Genomic DNA, 24,937 nt, shown 5'->3' with positions numbered 1-24,937 from the left:
GCCTCAGAGGGGAGGGGGGTGGGGGAATGGGATAGACCGGTGATGGGTAGTAAGGAGGGCACGTATTGCATGGTGAACTGGGTGTAATATGCAACTAATGAATCATCGAGCTTTGCATCGGAAACCGGGGATGTACTGTATGGTGACTAACATAATATGATAAAAAATCATTAAAAAAAAATTACATGCCAACAAATTGGAAATCTAAAAGAAAATAAAAAAATAATAAACCCCTAGAAATATAAAATTTTATAAGACTGAATCAGGAAGAAATAGAAAATCTGAATCAAGACTAATTACTATTTATGAAATTGTATCAATAATTAAGAAAACTTCCAACAAACAGAAGTCCAGGACCAGAGGACTTCACAGGTGAATTCTAACAAATAAACAGTTAATATTTCTTATCAAACAGTTCAGAAAATTGAAACAGAAAGAAAGCTTCCAAATTCATTACCCTGAAAACAAAACCAGATAATACCAAAAAAAAAAAAAAAAAAAGATGGAGAAGAAAATGACAAAACAATATCCTTGATGAATATAGATGCAAAAATCCTTAACAAAATATTAGCAAACTAAATTCAGCAATGCGTTAAAAGGAGTATTCACCATGATCAAGTGGGATTTATCCCAGAGATGCAAGGATAATTCAATAACCACAAATCAGTCAATGTGGTACAACACAGTAACAAGATGAAGAATAAAAACTATATGATCACTTCAAATGCAGATAAAGCATTTGGCAAAATTCAACATCCATTCACAAAAAAAATTCAACAAAGTAGGTATAAAGAGAACACACCTCCACATAATAAGGGCCATATATGACAAATCCACATACTCAATGATAAAAAGCTGAAAGCCTCCTCTCTAATATCAGGAACAAGCGAGGATATTCCTTCTCAGTACTTTTATTCAACATATTACTGTAAGTCCTAGTCAGATTAATCAGACAAGAAAAAAAAAAGACATCCAACTTGGTAAGGAAAAATAAAACTGTATTTTCAGATGACATGATAGTCTCTAGTCTCTATATATCTAGAAAATCTTTAAAACTCCATCAAAACACTATTACAAATAATAAATGAACTCAGTAGAGTTGCAGGATACAAAATTAATACACAGAAAGCTGTTGTGTTTCTGTACACTAATAATGAAGTAGCAGAAAGAGAAATTAATAATACAATTGCATTTACAATTACACCAAAAGCAATATTTAGGAATAAATTTAACCAAAGAGGGGAAAGACTTGCATTGTGAAAACTGTAACACTGGTGAGAAAAAAATTGAAGATGACACGAATAAATGGAAGGGTATATCATGCTCATGAATTGGAAGATTAGTATTGTTAATGTTTTCTTACCATCCAAGACAATCTACAGATTCAATGCAATCTCTTTCAAAATATCAACAGTATTTCTCACAGACGTAGAATAGTACCAAAATGTGTATAAAACCCAAAGGGCCCTGAGTAGACAAAGCAATTTTGAGAAAGAAGAACAAAGCTACAGATATCACAATCCCAGGTTTTAAACAATACTACAAAGCTATAGTAATCAGAACAATATAGTAATGGCACAAAAACAGACACATATCAGTAGAACAGGACAGAGAGCCCAGAAATAAAACCATGCTTACATGGTCAGTTAATCTACAACAAAGGAGGCAAGAATATATAATGGGGAAAGACAATCTTTTCAACAAGTAATGCTGGGAAAACTGAAGAGCTACATGCAGAGGAATGAAACTGGACCACTTTCTAACACTTAACACAAAAATAAACTCAGAACAGATGAAAAACCTAAATATGAGACCTGAAACTATAAAACTCCTAGAAGAAAACAAAGGCAATAGTCTCTGACATTGGCCGTAGCAACATTTCTCTAGATTTATCTCCCTAAGCAAGGGAAATAAAAATAAAAATAAACTCTTGAGAGTACAAAAAAAGAAAAAAAGAAAAATGTTTGTACGGTGAAGGCAACCATCAACAAAATGAAAAGGCAACTTACTGAATGGGAGAAGATATTTACAAATCCTATATCCCATAGGGGTTAATATACAAGTATATTACAAATACAAATTATATAATATATATATTTGTATATAAAAGTTATATACAAATATAAAATATATAAAGTTATACAACTCAACACCAAATAATAATAATAATAGTTTAATTAAAAATGAGCAAAGGACCTGAATAGACATTCTTCTAAAGAAGACCCAGATGGCCAACAGATACATGAAAAGATGCTCAACATCACTTAATATCACAGAAATGCCAATCAAAATCACAATGAGATACCACCTTTCACCTGTCAGGATGGCTAAAATCAAAAAGAAGTAACAAGTGTTGGCAAGAATGAGAAGAAAAGGGAACTCTTAGGCACTGTTGGTGGGAATGTATGTTTGTGCAGTCACTATGGAAAATGGTATAGATGTTTTTCAAAAAATTAAAAAAATAGAAATACCCTATGATCCAGTAATTCCACTACTGAGCGTTTAACCAAGGAAAACAAAAAACCCACTAATTCAAAAATATATATGCATTTCTATGTTTCTTGCAGCATTATTTATAATAGCCAAGATATGGGAATAACCAAGAGTCCATCAATAGATGGAGCAGTGGCAATGTCAAAATTCAGAATTGTATATGGTGGTAGATACTGCTGTAAATGTCTTTGTAAAATGCAATCTAACAAGTAGTAAAGGAAATGGAATAAAGAAGTGTTTTGGGAAGAGACAGTATCATGGGAAAGGCAAAAGCAGAGCCAGGTTTTGAAGAATAAATCAGTTTCTTAGGTAAATAAGATGATACACGGATTAGGTGAAATATATTCCAGAGACAGTGGAGATGTTGTTCCAATATACAGAGTGTTAAATTGCATGCTAAGTGCTTGGTAGAGTATAAAGACATATATATGCAGAAGATTATAAAATACAAGGTCGGAGCTTCAGCAAATAAGTCTAGAGACTCAGACATGGATGGAAGAGTGAAAGATTCTGTCAAATATACTCAAGTGATAAAAAGTCTTTGAAGGGTTCCAAGCAAATGAACAATAGGATCAGGTTCTTTTAAGAAATCTCATGCTAGCGGTAGTGTGAATTAAAGAAAAGAAAGTGAAAGACAGAGAGACAGAGAGCGCAACAGTAGAAGCAGATAAACTTGTGAAGTGGTATTTCACCAAAGAGCAGAATACCTTCATTGGATTTGAAGTCAGTCTATCTGGGTTTGAACCCTGGCACTGACATTTCCCAACTGTGTGAGACTCTGCAGGTCACTTGGCCTCTCTGTGCCTCATTTTCTTTATCTGCAAAGTAGGCTAATATACAGAGTGGTTAGCATCATTACATGAATTAATCTAAATGAAGCATTTAGACCAGTGCCTGGCACATAGAAAACATATTTTCTGGAATTCTTCTGAAGTTATATTTCACCAGGCTATTGTAGCTGGAGCTTACCATGGACCTACCACAGTATCTCATTCAGAATCTTAACAACTCAGTGAGGTAGGTACCATTATCAGCCCCTTCGACAGATCAAGACACAGAGATATAGAGGACTACGTAATTTTCTTGAGGTCAAGCATTTGCAATGGGGACCAAATTTAGCAAAGAGAATGAAATCAGAAACATGTAGGAGTGGAATCAGTTCTCCATTTTAGATTCTACATTTTTTTTAAAAAGTGTATTTCTACTTAGAGTACCAGAACATTTCTTTGCAATGATCATGATTGTTATTTTTAAGAACACCATTTCTCGACCAATTATTTTAATTTTTGCCTAAATATAAGGCCTACCGGTTGCTAAAATTAAATTTATTTAAAAAATCACAAATCACCATTTGCTTAGGGAGACCAGTTAGACTTTTGATCTGTCAGCAGTAAAATAGCTGACAAGTTAACTTTGCAGGAAGCATCAAAGCTTGAGCTTACCTTTTCTTTGTTAGCAGCCGTACAAAATACTTCTATGATTTGGCCTACTAGCTTCTATTCAACTTACTCTGAGGTACATACAACTAACTGAATCCTCCCAGGATATGCAGACTGGAGTAGATGAATCAGAAATTGCAACCTGAATACAGAAGTAATAAGAGACTTGAGAATATGACTTCCTTCAAGGTGATGTATTATTATTTCTTATTACTCTCTTTCTTCAACTGTTATTTTTGTGTCCTGCCATAATACAGAAGACACTTTGCAGAGCAGAAATAAAGCTTCAGGAAACCTTGCTAGAAAAAGAAAGAAAAGAAAGAAAGAAGGAAAGAAAGAAAGAAGGAAAGAAGAAAGAAAAGAAAGAAAAGGAAAGAAGAAAGAATATAAAAAAGGGGGAAAAAACCCAGATCTGGGCCAACAACTAGCGTCCATGGAGTAAACACTTCTCTTTCTCTTTGAGACATGTTTTGTGGGACAAATTGAAATGACATGGTCAAAAACCTTTCATGCTCACAACAGGGAGCCCTTGGCTATAGGGGGAATTCTTGTGAACTCCTTGGACAGGCACTGTTTGAGCGGCTCCCTTAAATGCTTGTTGCTTCTCAGTGAGCTAATGCTCATTATCCATTGGAGAAGGAATCTGTGGGAAACTTGTCACATTCTTTTTCACTCAGTCTCCAACTAACTGTTTCATGAGCTCTTTTGTTGATCGATACTGCACCCATATGAGTTAGCTGGAAGGTTGGTTTTCATTCAAAACAGCCTGGAAACCATGGGAATCACACCAGCTAAAAACTCTTAAAGAAAAACAAAAAAACAAAAAACTGTCTTTTTCATTCTCTCCCTTCCCTCTGGTTTTATTCTAACCAGATGGATTCAGTGACCGGAACACCAAAAACTATAAAGTAAAATTATGCCTTTCTTCATGATGGGAAGTTCATTGCCAATACATGGAGGAAAACGCATTCCTTAGCTCTAATATTTGGGGTTCTAACTGGCCCGTGGGGAGAAAGCAGCCTTGTCCTCACCAGCAGCTACCTCTTGAGCAATTGGAGGGCAAGATGCAGGATGAAGTACCAAAGTGGTTTTTTGGCCACATTCCCTTTCTTTAAAAAGCTTGTTTCTTCTATAAATGACTCATGTAGACAAAAAACGAAAAAAAAGAAAAGAAAAAGAAAGAAAGAAAGAAAGAAAGAAACACAGTTCTTCTTTCCTGAAGTCAGAAAAATTGTATTACTTTAGGATTACTTAAAATTATTATCATTCCTCCTAGGGCCACTCAAACCAGGAACCTCTATTTTTCATGGTGGAATTGAATTCTTGGTTTTATTTCATTTTACATTATGCTGTTCAAGCCATGCAAAATGTTAAGATCTGTTTCTTAGAGGTTGGGGAAGAGCAGATGGAGGAGTCTGAACCCACCCCCCAAAAAAGGCACAGAAGAGATCCATAACTAATTTGAATGCAATTCAGGGTCATGTTTTCAGCAGTGCTAAACATATTGGCTGTGTTTCCCACAATCAAGCTGAGTGTCAGAGTCTTTTAAAAGATGAACCTATCTGTACGGATGCGAGACAGACCAAAGCATAGGCTAGATCCACCACGGTCTAGACCCAGGGCGGGGGAAAGAACCGGCAGAGAATAAAGAGAAGACAAGGGAGAGAGGAGCTCATGTGACTGTACTTGAGCTCAGATGCCATCCTGATGGAAAACTGAAGAGGTCATTGGAAATCAAAGCAGAAACCAACTATCAATATCAGGTGAAGTTTAAATAAGGAGGCCGCACACCTGGCGTGTATCTTTCGCTGTGGGCCAAGTTCACTCATTTAACACATTCTATGGAGACAAAAAGACTTTGCAAAACCCCAGTCTAGGTTTGGGAGGTTTCACCAGGTAGCTCATCGTCCCTGGGCAGGGAGTGAGTAAACATCCAATAAGCAGTGCGGGCAAGAATTGAACAGACACAGACATCTACGTTAATTTTTCCACAAGATTACAATGAAAGCTCTGGCAAAGTACTAGATTAAGGCACTGTTATCAACCCCTGGATTTAATGTTGGTGGATACGTTTAGAGCCAGATACCTGTTTCAGAGCCAAAAGTATATCTTTATTTGCTTTTCTAATTCCAGTCTTACATTCTATTGAGCAGAAATCAAAGGAGAAATATTTTAATTATTTTGCCTAGGACTTTGGTGAAGCATTGTCAGTTTTTATAACTGGTTTTAGGAGGCCTGCTCTTAAAAGCTAACTTTGAGAACTTAGTTGGAAATCCTTACAGAGAATTCCAGTAAGTGTAAGAGGAATGAGGAAGTGCTTTTGATGAATGGTGCTTTATATTGGAGAGTGCATCCTTTGCAATAAAGCTGTCTGCTTAAGTCAGAGGGAGCTGAAAACATGAGGCCAGTCAGAAACCCCGTCAAGCCTGCAGTCAAGCACTCAGCCAGCCTATTCTCATAGCCTTATAAGTGACTTAGCTTCTGATGTCTGATGAGACCCAAAGGCTAGGCCTCCTGTGACCAGTCTATGTGGGTAGGGTAGCACAGTGCCAAAGACACTCCATAATAGAAGCTAAAAGAAAGTCAACTCAGGTTCAAGGGGCATAGTAAATACTTTTTCGGTCAGTGGCAAGCCCGTAATTGTGGCTTGGAAAACAGTAGTCTCATGTTGAGCAGCTGGGGGTGCAGCTTCTAGAAACGGAGGGAAATTTTTTAGAAGCACGGGCTTAAAAACAAAGTTAAAGAGGAGCGTTCCAGTCCAAGATGGTGACATAGGAAGACCCTGAGCTCACCTCCTCACGAACATACCAAATCTATACCTATTTATAGAGCAATTCCTCCTGAAGAACTGAGGGCTGACAAAACAGTTTCTGCATAATAAAGATAGAGAAACGACAGAGAGAATGGCTAGAGAGACAGAATGAAGGGAAACCCCCACCCCCAATGCTGCAACCTGCAGTGGAGAGGGATAGTACTAGGGGACTATGAGCAGATTCATCTGCCCAGGGGCACATAAAAACAGCTGTGATTTAAAAGAACAACTAGTGTATAAAAGAGCCATCCTTGGAGCTCCACCAAATAACAGAGGAACTGCAGGAATTCTCTCCAGGTCACAGGGGCTGGCAAGCACCATGGTTTATAGTCACCCTCCATGCTGACAGTGTAGACAGGGGCAGGGTCCTGGGTGTCATAGCTGGCCTGACCTCTCCGTGAGTCTGGGCACCTAGCCCAAACCAGCCCCATTTGGTGCAAGGTGGTCTCAGCATGGCACACACTGGGACACCTCTGATCAGCACTTATTACAGCTCTAGTCATCACACCAAGGTGACACAGGTACAGAGCACCCCAGAAAACTCCAAGCCAGCACCATTCTGGATCCAGAAACTTGCTAGGGCATCTCCAGGACAGAGCACTCTCAGACCTCCAAATTCACACCTCCTTCAGCTCTATCCACCCTGGCAAGGTGTGCCCTGCACAGAGCACCTCAGGCACCCCCAGTCCATGCCTGATATGATTCCAGCCATGCTTCCAGTGTATTTCCCATGGGGAACACTCTGAGATCCCTGGCCCACAGCACACCTTGGCTCCAGCTGCCCAAGCAGGGCACCCTTATGTAGAGTGTGCTGGGACACCCCAGCCCACACCAGCCTTGGCTCGAATCACTCCCACAAGGTAACCCCTGTGCTTAGCATGCCTGGACACCCAGTTTACACCCATTTCAGCTTTATCTGTTCTACCCGGGTGCTCCTTGTGTAGGGCATACTGAGACACACTGGACCATGCCCCACCTTGGCTCCAGCCATCCTACCAGGATACCTTTCACACAGAGCACCCTGGGACACCTCAGCTGGTATCCCAGCATGCACCCACTTTAGCTTCAGCTATCCTGCCAAGGTTTCCTTTGTGCAAAGAGCCCCAGAACCATGGTGGCCTCTGCCCACTTCAGATCCAATCATCCCACCAGGGAAACCTCAGCACAGAGTGCCCCCATGGCTCCAGCTAGTGAGCACAAATCACCAGGTACACCTAGTCTGTGCATGGGATGACCACACACAAGAGCATTCCCTTAAGTTTAGGAGAAGTAGTTGTTCTGCCTAATTCATAGAAGTAAGCACGGAAAGTCAAGCAAAATGGGGAGATGAAAATATGTTCCAAGTAAAAGAACAAGACAAAATCTTAAAAAAAGAACTAATGAAATGTAGATATGTAATATATCTTATAAATAGTTAAAGTAATTATCACAAAGATGCTCATCAGATTGGAGAGAAGAGTGGAAGAATTCTGTGAGAACTTCAACAAAGAGAAAATATAAAAAGAACCAATCATAGTTGAGGAATAAAATAACTAAAATGAAAAATACACTAGAGGATGAAGAAGAATGGATCAGTGATCTGGAAGACAGGCTAATAAAAAACACCCAAGCTGAACAGAAAAAAAAAAATTAAACGAGGATAGGTAAAGGGATCCGTTGGACAACATCAAGCATACAAACATTTACATCATATGGGTCCCAGAAGAAAAGAGAAAGGGGTAGAAAATTTAAAGAAATAATATTTAAAAATATCCATAAATTGGAGAAAGAAATAGATATCTGGTTTTAAGAATCACAGAGTTTCAAAGGTAATGAATCCAAGGATGTCCACATGGAAACACATAATTAAAATATCAAAGTTTAAAGAAAAGGAAGAATTTTAACAGCAAAAGAGGAAGAAAAAGTTGTGCACACAGGAAATCCTATAAGGCTATCAGCTGAGTTTTCATCAGAAACTTTTCAGGACAAAATGGAGTGGTGTGATATATTCAAAGAGCTGAAAGAAAGAAAGAAAAAAACCTACAATTAAGAATTATCTACCTGGAGGGGCACCTGGGTGGCTCAATTCGTTAAGCTTCTGACTCTTGATTTCGGTTCAGGTCTTGAGATCGAGACTTGCATCAGTGGGAAGTCTGCTTGAGATTCTCTGTCTCTCCTTCTGCCCCTCCCCTCTCTAAAATAAATTAATAAATCTTAAAAAAAAAGAAAGAATACTCTACCTGGCAAGATTATAATTCAGATTTAAAGGAGAAATGAGAGTGCTCTAGACAAACAAGAGTTAAAGGAGCTCATCAACACTAAACCAGGCTTATAAGAAATTCTTAAAGGGACTCCTTTAAGCGGAGAAGAAAAGGTTATAATTAGAAGAAAATTATGAATAAAAAGATGTAAAATATGACAATATATACATAAAATGTAGAGGAAGTAGTAAAAAGGAAGTTCTTCCAGAATATGTTTGATTTAAATAGCCATCAAATTAATATAGACTGCTATATTCTTAGAATACTATATATGACCGCATGGTAACCACAAACCCAAATCTATAACAGATACACAAGAAATAAAAAGAAAGAAAGCCAAGAATAACACTAGAAAGTCAGCAATCACAAAGAAAGCAAACAAAAGAAGGACCAGAGAAGAACTACAAAAACAACTAGACAGCAATGAGATAAGAATAAGCACATACTTCTCATTATTTTAAAAGTAAATGGACAAAATACCCCAATCAAAAGACCTAGGGTAGTGAAATGGATAACAACAACAACAACAACAACAACAAAAGACTCGTCTATACACTGCCTATGAAAGACTCACTTCAGACATAAAGACACATAGAGACTGAAAGTGAAGGGATGGAAAAATAAAGTAGGAGACTTTAACATCCTGTTACATCAATGGATTCAAATAGAAATTTAGTAAGTGCCTTTGATGACACATTAGACCAGATAGACTTAACAGATATACACAGAACATTGTATCCAAAACAACAGAATACATATTCTTTTCAATGTGTATTAACACATGGCACATTCTCTAGGATAGATCACATTTTAGGCCACAAAAACCAGTCTCAAATACATTTAAGAAGATTGAAATCATATCATGCATCTTTTCTGAAAATAAAAGTATAAAACCAAAAATCAATACCAAAGAGGGGGAAAAAACTGGGGAAAAAAATCCAGAAACACATGGAAGCTAAGCAACACGCTACTAAACTGGGAATGGGTTAATGAAGATGAAAGAGGTACTAAAAAAGTACATGAAGACAAATGAAAATCAAAACAAAGCAGTTTAAAATATTTGGGACACAGTGAAAGCAGCTCTAAGAAGGAAATTCATAGCAATATAAGCATACATCAAAACCCCCCCCCAAAACCCAGGAAAACTCAAATAAGTGATCTAACCTTACTCCCAAAAGAACTAGAAAAAGAACAAAGCCCAAGTTAAACAAATAAAAAAGGAAATAATAAAGATTAGAAAAGACATGAATAAAATAGACCAAAAAAAAAAAAAAAAAGGCAAAAGAAAAGATCAATGAGGGGTGCCTGGGTGGCTCAGTCGTTAAGCATCTGCCTTTGGCTCAGGTCATGATCCCAGCGTTCTAGGATAGAGCCCCGCATAAGGCTCCCTGTTCAGTGTGAAGCCTGCTTCTCCCCCCCAACTCACCCTGCTTGTGTTCCCTCTCTCATTGCCTCTCTCTCTCTCTGTGTCAAATAATCTTAAAAAAAAAAAAAAAGATCAATGAAAACAAGAGTGGGGTTCTTGGAAAAGATGAACAAAATTGATAAGCCTTTAGCCAACTCATCAAGGAAAAAAAGAGAAGACATAAATAAAATAAGAAATTAAAGCAGAGGAGTAAAATCTGACACCATAGAAATACAAAGAATTATAAGAGAATACTATAAAAAATCATATGCCAACAAATTAGACAACCATTTTCTAGAAATGGATACATTCCTAGAAACATAATCTTCCAAATATGAATTTGAAACAGAAAATTTGAACATACCAATTGCTGGTAATGAAATTCAATGTGTAATTTAAAATAACCCCCCAAGAAAAGTCAAGATAAGATAGATTCACAGGTAAATTCTACCAAATATTTAAACAAGAGTTAATACCTACTCTCTTCAAACTTTCCAAAAAAAATAGAAGAGGAAGAAAATCTTCTAAATACCTTTTGTGAGGCCAGCATTACCCTGATACCAAAACCAGACAAAGACACTATAGGCAAATATCCCTGATGAACATAATACAAAAATCTTGAACAAAATATTAGCAAACCACATTCAACAATATATTTAAAGGATTATTCACCATAATCAAGTGTGATTCCTTTTGGTGACATAAGGATGGTTTGATATTCATACACCAATGTGATAAACCACATTAACAAAAGGAAGGATAAAAGTTACTTGATCATCTCAATAGATGCAGAAAAAACACTTGACAAAATTCAGCATCCATTCATGATAAAAACTCTCAACAAAATGGATTTATAGGGAACATTCCTCAATATAATAAAGGGCATGTATCACAAAGTCATAGCTAACATTGTACACAATTGAAAAAAATGAGTTTTAAGATCATGAACAAGACAATGATGTCCACTCTGAGTGGAAACTGGAAGTCCTAGTTACATCAATCAGACAACAAAAAGAAATAAAAGACATCCAAATTGGTAAGGAAGAAGTGAAACTGTCCGTATTTTCAGATGACAGCATGCTATACGTGGAAAACCCTAAAGACTACACCAAATAACTATTAGAATGAATAAATGAATTCAGTAAAGTTGCAGGACACAAAATTAACACACAGAAATTGTTTGAGTTTCTATACACAAACAGTGAAGTAGCAGAAAGTGAAATTAAGAAAACAATTCCAGGAGCTCCTGTGTGGCTCAGTCAGTTAAGCCTCTGCCTTCAGCTTAGGTCATGATCCCGGAGTCCTGGGATCAAGTCCTACATCAGGCTCCCTACTTGGCAGGGTGTCTGTTTCTCCCTCTGCTCTTCACCCTGCTGTGCTCTCTCTCTCTCTCTCAAATAAATAAAATCTTAAAAAAAAAAGAAAGAAAGAAAGAAAGAGGGGCGCCTGGGTAGCACAGTCGTTAAGCCTCTGCCTTCGGCTCAGGGCGTGATCCTGGCATTTTGGGATCGAGCCCCACATCAGGCTCCTCCGCTGGGAGCCTGCTTCTTCCTCTCCCACTCGCCCTGCTTGTGTTCCCTCTCTCACTGGCTGTCTCTATCTCTGTCAAATAAATAAATAAAATCTTTAAAAAAAAAGAGAGAGAAAGAAAAGAAAAGAAAAGAAAAGAAAAAAGAAAGAAAGAAAAACAATTCCATTTACAATTGTACCAAAAAGAACAAAATACCTAGGAATAACCTTAACTGAGGAGGTGAAAAACTTGTACTCTGAAAACAATACAACACTGATGAAAGAATTGAGGAGGACACAAATAATGAAAGATATTCCATACTCATGGATTGGAAGAACTAATGTTGTTAAAATGCTCATACTACCCGAAACAATCTACAGATGCAATGCAATCCCTGCCAAAACACTAAAAGCATTTTAGTGAGAAAAACAAAGAGAAAGACAAATATCATTTCACTCATGTGGAATCTAAAATAAATGAATAAACAAAAAGCAGAGACAGATTTATAAATGTAGAAAATGGCTTAATCATTGCTAGAGGGGAAGGAAATGGGGCTATGGGCAAAATGGGTAATGGGGAGTCAGAAATACAGGCTTCCAGATGAATAAGTTATGGGGTTGAAAGCTACATCCCAGGGAACACAGTCAGTGCTATTTTAATAGTGTTGTATGGTGATAACATGGTAGCTGCACTTGTGGTGGGCAGAGCATAAGATATAGAATTGTTAAATCACCATGTTGTATACCTGAAACTAATTTAACATTGTATGTTAACTATTCAATTAAAAACTTAAATATTAAAAATTAAAATAAGAAAAGATGAAGAGGCCATTGCCTAGAGGATATCAATCATGACAAATGGCCTCAGTCACAGGAGACTAAAAGACTCAGCAGCAACCATCTACACATAGGTCTCTGAGATCACAGGAAACGTATACAGATCATTCCTGAACACATTTCATTTATTTAAAAGATTTATTGGGTACTTATAATGAGCCTGGTTAAAGTAATGAAAACAAAATAACACTTCCTCTCCTAATGTTTGACTGAGAATGCCAACCTATTCCTTATATTTGTATGTTGAAGAGGACCATGAATAAAATTAAACTTTTCTATAACAAATTTGGGATTTGAATTATAGCTTTTAAAGACAGTATCATCACTACTTCCATTACTATGAGGAATATTCATTCAACCCCCCCAAAAATTAGTTATAATATGGACAATTTCAATATAATGGTCACTATTTTTTCAATAAAAAAGAACACTCTCTTGAATTTCTCCCACTCTCCTCCCTCTCTTTTAACTCTGAACATAATTTTTCACAAAATGTTTTATTGAGTACCTGCTATATGCCGGGTGAAAACAGTTAAAAGTATGTAAGATACAGAAGGGATCTAAACTCTATGCCAGAAGCAAGATATTCTTTCTATTTTCAAGGTCTTTCTTTTCCCTTATATTCATAAAAAAAAAACCCAAACTCCACAGATTACAAAATGCTTTAATACCTCATTTAATACATTTAATACATCATTATCATACTATTATTTGAGGACTTAGTATGTACCAGACTATGCCCTAATTATTTGTGTAAATTACTTCCCTAAACAACCCTTGAGTAGTTACTATTATATCCCAATTTTCAAATGGAAATAAAAAATCTAAGATTCAGAAAAAGATTAAAAGAAAACAAGACTTGAGGGCAGGGAAGCAAATCCAGCCCTCTTTTCAGCTTATTGCAGCTTCCAGGAAATTACTGATTTAAGATAAATCATGAAATTGATGCTTGCTCACTTGGGAACTTTTACAATACTAAAGAGCTACGGGAAACCTCATCTGGCTAAGAGCAAACTTCTATTAAGGTAGAAGGTACAAGATAGGTATTGAAGATGGAAACCACTGCTTAACTATTGTGGTTGCCTGCCATTGGTTTCCTGAGCTCCCCCAGGACATATTATTTCAATCACTCATTTGATGCCTACCATAGGATTACTTATTCATTAATACAAATAGCCCATATAATCAAATACATTTAAGCCAGAATCTTTTTTGAGGTCAGAGACTATTTCAGTTCCTTGCCACACAAACAGTGGGTGCTCATATCATTCTTTCATGTCTACATTTATTCAACAAAAACTCAAAAAATTTTGTCCGCTCCTTATTAAAGTATTGAGTTCTTCTTTTGTACCAGGAAATCTCCTATATGTTAGTGATTTAGTGGTAAACAAGACAAAATTCTCCCTCAAGAAGAAAATTCCAGGTAAGGGTAACAGCAAAGTCAAGAACCCTGAGTTGGAAATAAGCTGTGTGTAGACAAAACAAAACAAAACAAAACAAAACAGAAAGGGGAGTGTGGAAGCAGGCAAGTGAATTAAGAGGTGGTTGTAGTAATTACAGAGAAACACTTGCTGGCTGTAAGTATGGCAGGAGAGACGGTGAGATTTGGGCCCAGGTTTCAGATCTAAAATCAACGTGATTGGCTGATAATGTGAGCGTAGCAGCTAGCCAGAAACTGTTGTCATTTGCTTATAGGAGCAGGCTACCTGTGGAGCAGAGATGGTCAACAGTTCTCTTGGGCCACAATAAGCATGAGATGTCTATTAGAGTAGAAAGCTCATATAAGCCATTGGATAAAGTAAAGTCATTGCCCTAAAGCAAAGTCAGGGCTTGACTGCTACATACTGAAGTCACAAACATGAATAAGCAGTTTCTGATCTCAAAGGCCTCATAATCTAATGTGTTTTGTTGGGCAGGATTTGGCTAATAGAAACTGAGCTTTTGCTTATTTCTTGACTAGTCAGTTATCGCCATGAGGACAGGGATGTTATTTCATCCATCTCTGAAACTCCATTCTTTAACACATAGTAGATAATCATTATATTTGTGTTAAGTTGGACCGAACATAATCAGGCCAAGTAGAGAACCACTGGATCAATACATCAATAAATGCAAGAACAGAAGATGCTATAAAAGATGGTTTTTGTTTTCCATGAGCATTAAGCTTTAGATGAGGCAACAAAGTACATTCTTGAAAACAGAAATTTGAAAGCACATGTACTAAGTGCCAAATGTGTGTGAATAGAAATACGTATAGTGTATGAATAACAACATATCTGAAGGTTGGGGTGATCAAGGAAGCTGTCAGGGAGGCAATTATCCAGGTCTGAGCCTTGGGGGGATAGATAGGATTCAGAGGATGATAAGTTTTATGATAGCAGGTACCATATCACATACTTATGAAGTCGTCAATGTAGGATATTAATTTGAACAAAAAGATTGAATCTTTTTTAGCAGGGCTTTACATGTTGGTTAAATACCTAGAACTTAGCATGTACACAGACCACTTAAGTGAAGGCTCTCTCTAGGGTTTACACAATTGGAACTTACAGTCCACCAACTCTCCCTCTCAACTTTTATAGAAAAATCCTCTTAATTACGCAGTAGTAGAGATGATAGGTGCTAAAATGCCAGAATTCAAGAGGACTTGGAAAACCACCCTCACACCCAAAGTGCTCTATCACTTTTATCACCTGCCTCATTGCAAGAAATGTCACTATTAAAGGATCGTCTCTTTAAGCCCAGACAGCTCATTTGTCTTCCATTTAGGGTCTATATTCTAAAGCATTTGGCACTAATGCTTTAAGGGACGTAGGTTGATGGTTTGAAACTATCCAACATAAGATGGATAAGTGGGGTCCCAAAAGTTGAAAGGGATGTTGAAAGAGGTGGCCAAATAACTTGCAAGCTCCACTGTGCTCTGGGATGATTTTCTAGTTCTTTACTCTGAGTTTAATAAACACATTCTTTCACAATCAGAGAAGAAATCTCTTTAAAAAAAACAGGACTATCCAAATAATGTCTACATTATATTTTAAGTAGAATACATTTCTATCATTTGTTTTTTAAGATATTTGGGAAAAGACTGAGAAACAAAAAATGGATTTCTTTCTGTACCAGAAAAAGCCCAAGTGTCCCCAGACAGTGGTTATCCATATCAGAATGCTGGATGTTCTTCCCTTTCCCTTTCTTAAGACTTCTTATCCATTTTCCTGTCACTACCTGCCTTTTGCTTCCACATCTCCTCCCGAGAGTCTTCAGCCATAATTTTTTAATATTCACTAAGGGAACTTGCTGACTCTGCTCTTCACACCTGAAATGTCAGAACTAAAGCAAGAGAGCTTTTGAATATGAAACTGGAAGCACATGATGAATGGAGTGTGGGCCACCTCTTGTCCCCTAAAGCCATCCATTGCACATGTCTCACAGCTGCCACACTATTGATCAAATTCTAGTTCTGTTCTAATGTCAAAATGTCTAGTTGGCTAATAGAGAGCTCATTCAAAAAGGATGAAAATTTGGGGATCTGGGGAGCTGCACAGAGAACTCCCTCTAATAAGAAAATTGGAATAAGCATCAATTTTTGCTAGTTGCTTTTCTTGGGGCTTGGCATATTCACACAATATTTTAGCTACACTAGGTTATTTTATAATAGCCCACCCCCGCATCCATGGGGAAAATGTTCCAAGACCCCCAGTGGATGCCTGAAACCACAGATAGTAACAAACCCTATATATACTTTCTATTTTTACTATATTTGCATACCTCTGATAAAGTTTAATTTATAAATAAGGCATAGTAAGAATGAGCAGCTAATGATAACACAATTATAATACATTATAATAAAAGTTATTTGAATATGGTCTCTCTCAAAATATCTTATTGTACTGTATTCATTCTTCTTCTTGTGATGATGTGAGATGATAAAATGTCTACATGATGAGATGAAGAAGGGCAAACGACGTAGGCATTGTGACATAGCATTAGCTACTATTGACCTTCTGATGATATGTCAAAAGACGGATCATCTGCTTCCAGACTGTGACTGATTGCAGGTAACTGAAATCACAGAAAGCAAAACCATGGATAAAGAAGTACCACTGTATAGGAGTACCGACCACCTTTGGTACAATTGTTGCAAATATCCCTTCCATTCTCTTCTGCAGAGATATCAAGCATTTATTATGTGAGTTCACTTTATTTGGGACTGTAGTATTAGCAGCAAGCCTTTTTTTTTTTTTTTTTAATTTTAATGCAAGTGCTTACTCTTTTGATTGCTGAGGCATCTACTTCAAAGTCAGATATCTCAAACAGATGTCCAGCCACAGTGCTACATGAAGAGTCAGGCCACCCACTCTCATCCTCTTCCTCCTCCAAACCCTCCCTCACTCAGCAAAGTTTCCTCTTCTCTTAGGAATCTCTGGTTGACTTTTATAAACGACCATTTGGCTGCTTGGTTTCTCCTTCCTGCACTTTAACTCCTGCTGTTATGTTTTCAATTCACCAATAAAGAGTGAACCCATAAAACCCTATTTTTTACCATTGACCCCAATAAAAGCAGAACCCCAGGCCTCTTTCTCTCTCCCACTTGTGTATGTTCTTTCTCTCCTCCACCACCCCTATCCCCATAAACTTGATGTGTGGTCCCGGGTGTGCCATGGACCGTCCAGGACTTGTGAGTAATAAGCTTTTTTCCCCCCAAAAGTTTCCAGGTTATTGTGGAGGGTATTATGCAATTATAATAAGAATCACACAGGCCAGGCCAGCCACAACATTGGTTCTGAAAGGGGAAATGTCTCTGGCGAGTTTTCCAGGCCCAGGTAAGTGCCCCCAGGCATTTTTAGTCAGTAACATCGCTATCAATAGGCTGAGGCCAGCACAAAACAGAAATATAATCACCTTTCCCCCCTTAGCATCCTGAAATTAATATTTTCTGAATATTTATCATAATGGGTTGGAGTGTCTGCTTATATGTTTGTATTCTTCACTACACTAGAAACCCATGAGGATGAGAAATGGGTTTTTCTTGTTTACCAGTTATACCTAGCAACAAATAGCTAACATTAGTTCAATATTTATTTATTAAATAAGAGTATTTATTACTGGATGCATGAAATGAATGAATGCCTCCACTACCATAAAGATGAGTAAGGCCTCCTGCCTGTTCTAACAAAGCATCTAGCCTAGAGAAGCAGACAGTCTTTCATAAAGATATTCTGACATTTGGTACAGGCATTTACTGCCCCCCTTTTTTTCCACTTTTGAAGCTTTCAATTCAACTAAGAGATTCTTATGAAATTGTATGTACCTCCTTAAAAAGCAGACTTTTTTGGTTTTTATTTTTGTTCTAGCTTGGAAATTACCTGCTTTTGAGTGATTTCAGCAAAATGGCCGAATAGGACAACTTAGGTCCCCGTAACCCACAGAGATACATGTGAACAGCAAAATATGGACCAAATTTCTTTTGTTGGAACTTTAGAAACCAGTTAAGGATTGAAGTACCTCAGGGTGAGCACAAAGTAAGCAGAAAGACCAGAAGAGTCACATCAAAGTGTGCAGGAACATCCACTGCATTTGCCCACCCTAGTCCCTCCCCATCTCTGGTAGTGTGGTGTGATTAGATAGAACTCCCAATTTCCAGCTTTCCCCTTGGAAGGCAAAGAAAAATTTTGAATATGCATCTAACATTCTGGCTTTTCAAGGGGCTTCCTAAGGGACTGGTTTCTGTCTCACCTAATTTGGAACACCGAAAGGAATTAGGTTACAGTTTGGATGCCAGGTTGGGGACCTCTGAGAACAAATGCAAATACTACCACCTGTTAGAGCACCAGAAAGACTACAATACAACAGGTAGCTACCAGAGGTAAAGAAGAGATTACAGGATCTCTAAAAGAAATGGGGACACTGCTATAACTGAAAATTACACACACGGGTCAAGAGCAGATACATTCCCAGAAAATGTTTGAAAGGTCCCGAGAATCTCTAGCTGACCTGATTGGTGAAGGTCTTTCCCTGAACCTAATTCAGACCCTAAAGTTTAAGAGAACAGGTTATTTATTAAAGTGTCCTAATATCAACTCAAAGATCACAAGGCATACAAAAAGTAAAAGCATGGTCCGAACAAAGGAACAAACTAAATCTCTTGTAATCAACATAAAAAAAAAAAAGATCTATGAATTACCTGGCAAAGAATGCAAAAGAACCATTCTAAAGCCACTCAATGAACTAAAAGGAAACACAGACAACTACACAAAGTCAGGAAAATTATGCATGAGCAAAATTTGAGTATCAAAAAAGAGACAGAAACTATTGGGGCACCTGGTGGCTCAGTTGGTAAGAGCCTTACTCTTGGTTTTGGGTCAGGTCATGGTCTCAGGGTTGTAAGACTAAGCCCTGCACCAGGCCCTGCATTCAGTGCAGAGTCTGCCTGAGATTCTCTCTCACCGTCTCCCTCTGCCCCTCCCCTGCATGCTCTCTCTCTCAAATAAATTAAATCTTTTTTAAAAAGCTACAGAAACTATAAAAAAAACAAACTCTGGAGTTGAAAAATATAATAATGGAATTGAAATGATCACTATGGGTTTGACAGCAGACTTAATCAAGCAGATGGAAGAATGAGCAAATTTGAAGACAGGGTATTAAAATTATTTAGCTAGAGGATGAAAAAGAAGAATAAAGAAAAATGAAAAGAGCCTAAGGGACTTATGGTACATAACAAACAGATCGATATGCTTACTATGGGAATCCCAGAGAGGAAGAGAGATATAAAGGGCCAGAGAACCCATTTAAAGAAATGATGACTGAAAACTTCCCAAAGAGGAAGAAAATGGAGAAACAAGCTCAAGAAGTTCAATAAACTTCATAGAGACCCACCCTGAGACACATTATAATCAAACAGTCAAAAGTCACAAAGACAAAATCTAGAAAGCAGCAAGAGAAAAGTCATTTCTCATGTACAAGCAAACCCCCATACAACTATCACTGGATTCTCAGAAGAAAACTTGCAGGTCAGAAGGGAACAGAAAGATATACTCCAACTTGCAAAACCTTCTAACTAGGAATACTATGTCAGGGAAAACTGTCCTTGAAAAATGCAAGAGAAATTAAGACTTTCCCAGATAAATAAAAGCTGAAGGAGTTCATTGCCACTACGCTTCTTCTATAAAACAAAAAACAAAAACAACAACAACAAAAAGCTAAGAAAGTCCTTCAAATTTAAAGGATACTAGATAGTAACATGGAAATATACAAAATATATTCTCTGATCAAGTTAAATATATAGACAAATACAGAATCCTACAGCATTGTAATGTTGGTGTGTAAATCACTTGTAAGTCTAGTACAGAATTTCCAAGATAAAAAAAAAACTACAAAATAATGTTAATTGATACACAATATAAGAAATATAATTTCTGACATCAATAACATAAAGGGAGGTAAAGATACAAAGAAGAAGAGTTTGTGTATGCAATTAAAGTTGTTAGCAGTTTAAAGTAACTTGCTATAACTTTAAGATATTTTACATAAGTTCCATGGAAACCACAAAGAAAATCCCTATCGAAGATATACAAATGAGAATGAGAAATAAATCAAAGCATGTCACTACCAATAAAAAAAAAGAAAGAAGAACAGAAAAAAAGTCAGCAAAACACAAAACTAGTACTAGAGTGAAAAAAAAAGACAAAATGGCTACAATATATAGAGAATTGTTAAAACAAAATGACAATAAGAAGTCCTTCTCTACCAGTAATTTATTCAAATGTAAATGGATTAAACTCCCAAATGAAAAGACATAAATTGGCTAAACAGGTAAAATAACAAGCCCCATCTATATGCTGTTTACAAGAGACTCTGTTTATATCTAGGGCACACACAGTCTGAAAATTAAAGAATGAAAAAAGATATTCCATTAAATGATAACCAAAAGAGAGCAAATTTGGCCATATTTAAATCAGACAAAATGGACTTAGGTAAATAACTTGTCACAAGAGATAAATAAAGAAATTATATAATGATAAAACAGCCAATTCACCAGGAAGATATGACAATTATAAATATATATTCATTTAACAACATTAGAAATCCCAAATATATGAAAAAACATTGACATAGTTGAAGGGAGTAATAGCAGCACAATAATAGGAGAATTCAATACCCCACTTTCAATACTGGATACAACAAACACAAGATGAATTTAAAAAACAAAAACAGAGGAAGTAAGTAATAGTACAGATAAATTACACCTAACAGACATATACAGAACATTCCATGTAATAAGAGTATAATATACATTCTCAAGTGCACATGGAATATTCCCCAAGATAGACTACATGTGAGGCTACAAAAAAAGTCTTAACAAATTCAAGATGATTGAAATAAGAAAATTATCTTCAATGACAGGTATGAAACCAGAAATCAATAGGGGAAGGAAAACTGGAAAACAAATACATGGAAATTAAACAATCAATGGGCCCAAAAAGAAATCACAAAGGAAGCTAGAAAGTGTCCTGTAATAAATGAAAAAAACAAGAACATAATATATCAAAACATATGGGATTCAGTGTAATCAGTATTAAGAGGAAAGTTTATAGTGATAAATGTCTATATTAAAAAAGAGGAAAGATCTCAAAACAATTTAACTTTATGCCTCAAGGACCCAGAAGAAGAACAAATGAAACCAAAAGTTAGTAATGCAAGGAAATGAAGATTAGAGCAGAAATAAACAAAATAGAGAAAAGAAAAATAGAAAAAAATGAAACTAATAGCTTCTTAATATCAAAAATTGGCCAACTCTTAGCTAGATTAAAAACAAAAGAGAAGAAACTTAAGTAAATCAGAAATGAAAAAGGAGACATTACAACTGATGCTGCAGAAATAAAAAGGGTTATGAGACTACTATGAACAATTATATGTAAATAAATTGGATAACCTAGAAGAAATAGATTCTTAGAAACATACAACCTACCAAGACTAAATCATGAAGATATTTATCTAAACAGACTTATAATTAGTAAGGAGGAATCAGTAATCAAAAACCTCCCAACAAAGAAAACCTCAGGACCAGATGGCTCCGCTGGAGAATTCTACCAAACATTTAATGAATTAACACCAACCATCCTCAAACTCTTCGAGAATATTAAAGTGGTGGGAACACATTCAAACTCATTTTATAAGACCAGCATTATCTTGATATTAAAGCCAGACAAAGGTAGTATAAGGAAAAAACTACAGACCATTTCCTCTGATTGATACTGATGCAAAAATTATCAACAGAATACTAGCTAACCAAATTTAAGAGCATATTAAAAGGATTATGTGCTAAGACCAAGTGAGATTTACTCTTGGAATGCAGAAATAGTTCAACATACAAAAATCAATCAATATAATACGTCACATTGACACAATGAAGGACGAAATTGAATCATCATTTCAATTGGTGCAGAAAGAAAAACTTGACAAAACTGAACAACTTTTCATGAAAACAAACACACTCAACCAATTAGGAATTGGAGGAAATTACTTCAACATAATAAAATCCATATATGAAAAAACTGACAGCTGATATCATACTCAGTGATGAAAGACTAAAAGCATTTCCTTTCAGGTCAGGAACAAGGCAAGGATGCCACTCTCACCACTTCTATTTTACATAGTACTAGAAACTACTAGCCACAACAAATAGGAGAGCAAAATAAAATATACTCAAATAGAAAAGGAAAAATTAATTTGATTTATGTTCACAGATGACATAATCTTTAGAAAATTTTGAAGATTACAGACTCACACACACACACCCGTTAGAACTAAAATTCAAATTCAGTGAAGTTGCAAGATACAAAACAACACTCAAAACACTAACAACAGTCTGAAAAAATTTTTAAAAATGCTATTTACCATAAGATCAAAAAGAATAAGATACTTAGGAATAAACCTAACCAAAAAAAGTGAAAGACTTATACACAAAAAAGTATAAAGCATTACTGAAAGAAATTAAAGAAGGCAAATAAATGGAAAGTCATTTCATGTTCATGGATTGGAAGACTTGATAGTATTAAAATGTCCATACTATTCAAAGCAATCTATGGATTCAATGTAGTCCTGATCAAAATTTCAATGACTTTTTTTTTTTCAAAAATAGAAAAAAAAAGTTTTTTTAATTCATAGGATCCAAATATCCAAATAAATCATGAAAAGGAACAATAAACTTGGAGATCTCACACTATCTAATTTCAAAACATATTGCAAAGCTATGTGATTAAAATAATGTGGTACTGGCAGAAAGACAGACATATAGACCAAAAGAATAGAATAGAGAGCCCATAAATAATAAACTCTTGTGCATATGGTCAAATGATTTTTGACAAGGGTGCCAAGATCACACGATGTGAAAAAGATAGCTTCATCAACAAATTGTATTAAGAAAACTGAACATTCACATGCAAGAAAGAAAGAGGAAGAGTAAGAAAGAGAAAGAGAGAATGAAAAAGGGAGAAAGAAAAAGAGAAAGAAAAATAAAAGGAGAAAGAAAAAGAGAGAAAGAAAAAAAGAAAGGGAGAAAAAAAAAAGAAAAGTGAGGAAAAGGGAAGCGAAGGGAAGGGAAGAAAGAACTTGGACGCTTACCTTACACCAATTCAAAGAAATAAACTCAAAATAGATTAAAGACCTAAATGTAAGACCTCAAATTGTAAAACTCCTAGAAGACAACATAGAGGAAAGGCTTCGTGACACTGATCTTGACAATTATTTCAATGATGTTGCTTTATAGGTTACAAAAGTAAAATCAACAAAGGAGACTACATGAAACTTAAAAACTTCTGTACATCAAAGGAAGCAACAGAGTGGAAACACAACTGAAAGAATAGGAAATAATATTTGTAAATCATCTGTTAAGAGGTTAATATCCAAAACATATACAGAAGTCCTGCAACTTAGTAATAACAAAAAAGTCCAATTTAAAAGACTTGAATAGACATTACTCCAAATAAGATACACAAATGGACAATACATGAAAAGATGCTTAGCATCAGTAACCATTAGAGAAATCTAAATCAAAACCACAGTGGATAGCCACTACCAATACATACACACCCCCACCACCAGCACCACCACAAAGTGTGGCAAGGAGGCAAGATTTAGGAGAAACTGAAACCTCTGTACACTGTTGGTTAGAATGTGAAATGATGTAGCTACTATGGAAAACAGTATGGAGGGCGCTGAAAAAATTAAGCACAGAATTACCATAAAATTCAGCAGTCCTGCTTCTGAGTATATATCCAAAATAACTGAAAGCAGAATATTGAAGAAATATTTGCAAACCCATGTTTATTGCAGCATTACTTATAATACCCAAGAGGTGGAAGCAACCTAATAGCCAGAGGGATGGATAAGGATAAGTAGCATAAATATAGAGTGGAATATTATTCAACCTCAAAAAAGAAGGACACCATGTCACAAGCTGCAGCATGGATAAACCTTGAGGAAATTATGCTAATGTCTGAAATAAGTCAGTAACAGAAAGATACTATATGATTACACCTACACGAGGTACCTAAAATAGTCAAACTCATGGAAACAAAAAGTAGAATGGTGGTTGGCAGGGCCTGGAAGGGGAGGGGGGTATAGGTTTTTTCCCCTCGGTGGGTATAGTTTCAGTTTTGCAAGGAGTGCTAGAGAACTGTTGCACAATAGTGTGAATGTAGATAACACTATTCAACTGAACACTAACAATGGTTAATATGGTAAATTTTATGATTTTCTACCACAATTAAAAATAATAAATAAATAAAAATTACCTGCTTTCAGATAGAGTAGCCCCATTCTTCCCAGTCCTCCCTCTTAAACTAAAATTGCTAGACATAACACAACCAGCGTAAGTAGGCTCTGGATGTTGGAAAGAAAGAGGTAGACAGATTAGAACTGGCAGGCCTTGAGGACCAACATGATATTGAGCTGTGAGGTTTCCTTGCCACACAGTATCTTGAATAGGGTACTGCAGAAGCCTCCATCTCAAAACTGCTAACAGGCACAAGTGAAAAAGCTCCAAGGAAAGCTTATTCCTTTTTACCAATACTACTACTGTAGCCAACACAAATGGAAAAATCTCCCCACCACCCTGACCCTGAACTTTCAGCAGACTAAGTTAAGATTTTATTCCCATTTCTCAATCTTGTATACCATGGAAGCAGTTGGCATGCTCGGATTC

The sequence above is a fragment of the Ursus arctos genome, unplaced genomic scaffold (genome assembly GCF_023065955.2).
Source record: "Ursus arctos isolate Adak ecotype North America unplaced genomic scaffold, UrsArc2.0 scaffold_20, whole genome shotgun sequence".
NCBI lineage: Eukaryota > Metazoa > Chordata > Mammalia > Carnivora > Ursidae > Ursus > Ursus arctos.
The sequence above is the reverse complement of the archived record's forward strand: the minus strand, read 5'-3'. Positions refer to the sequence as shown.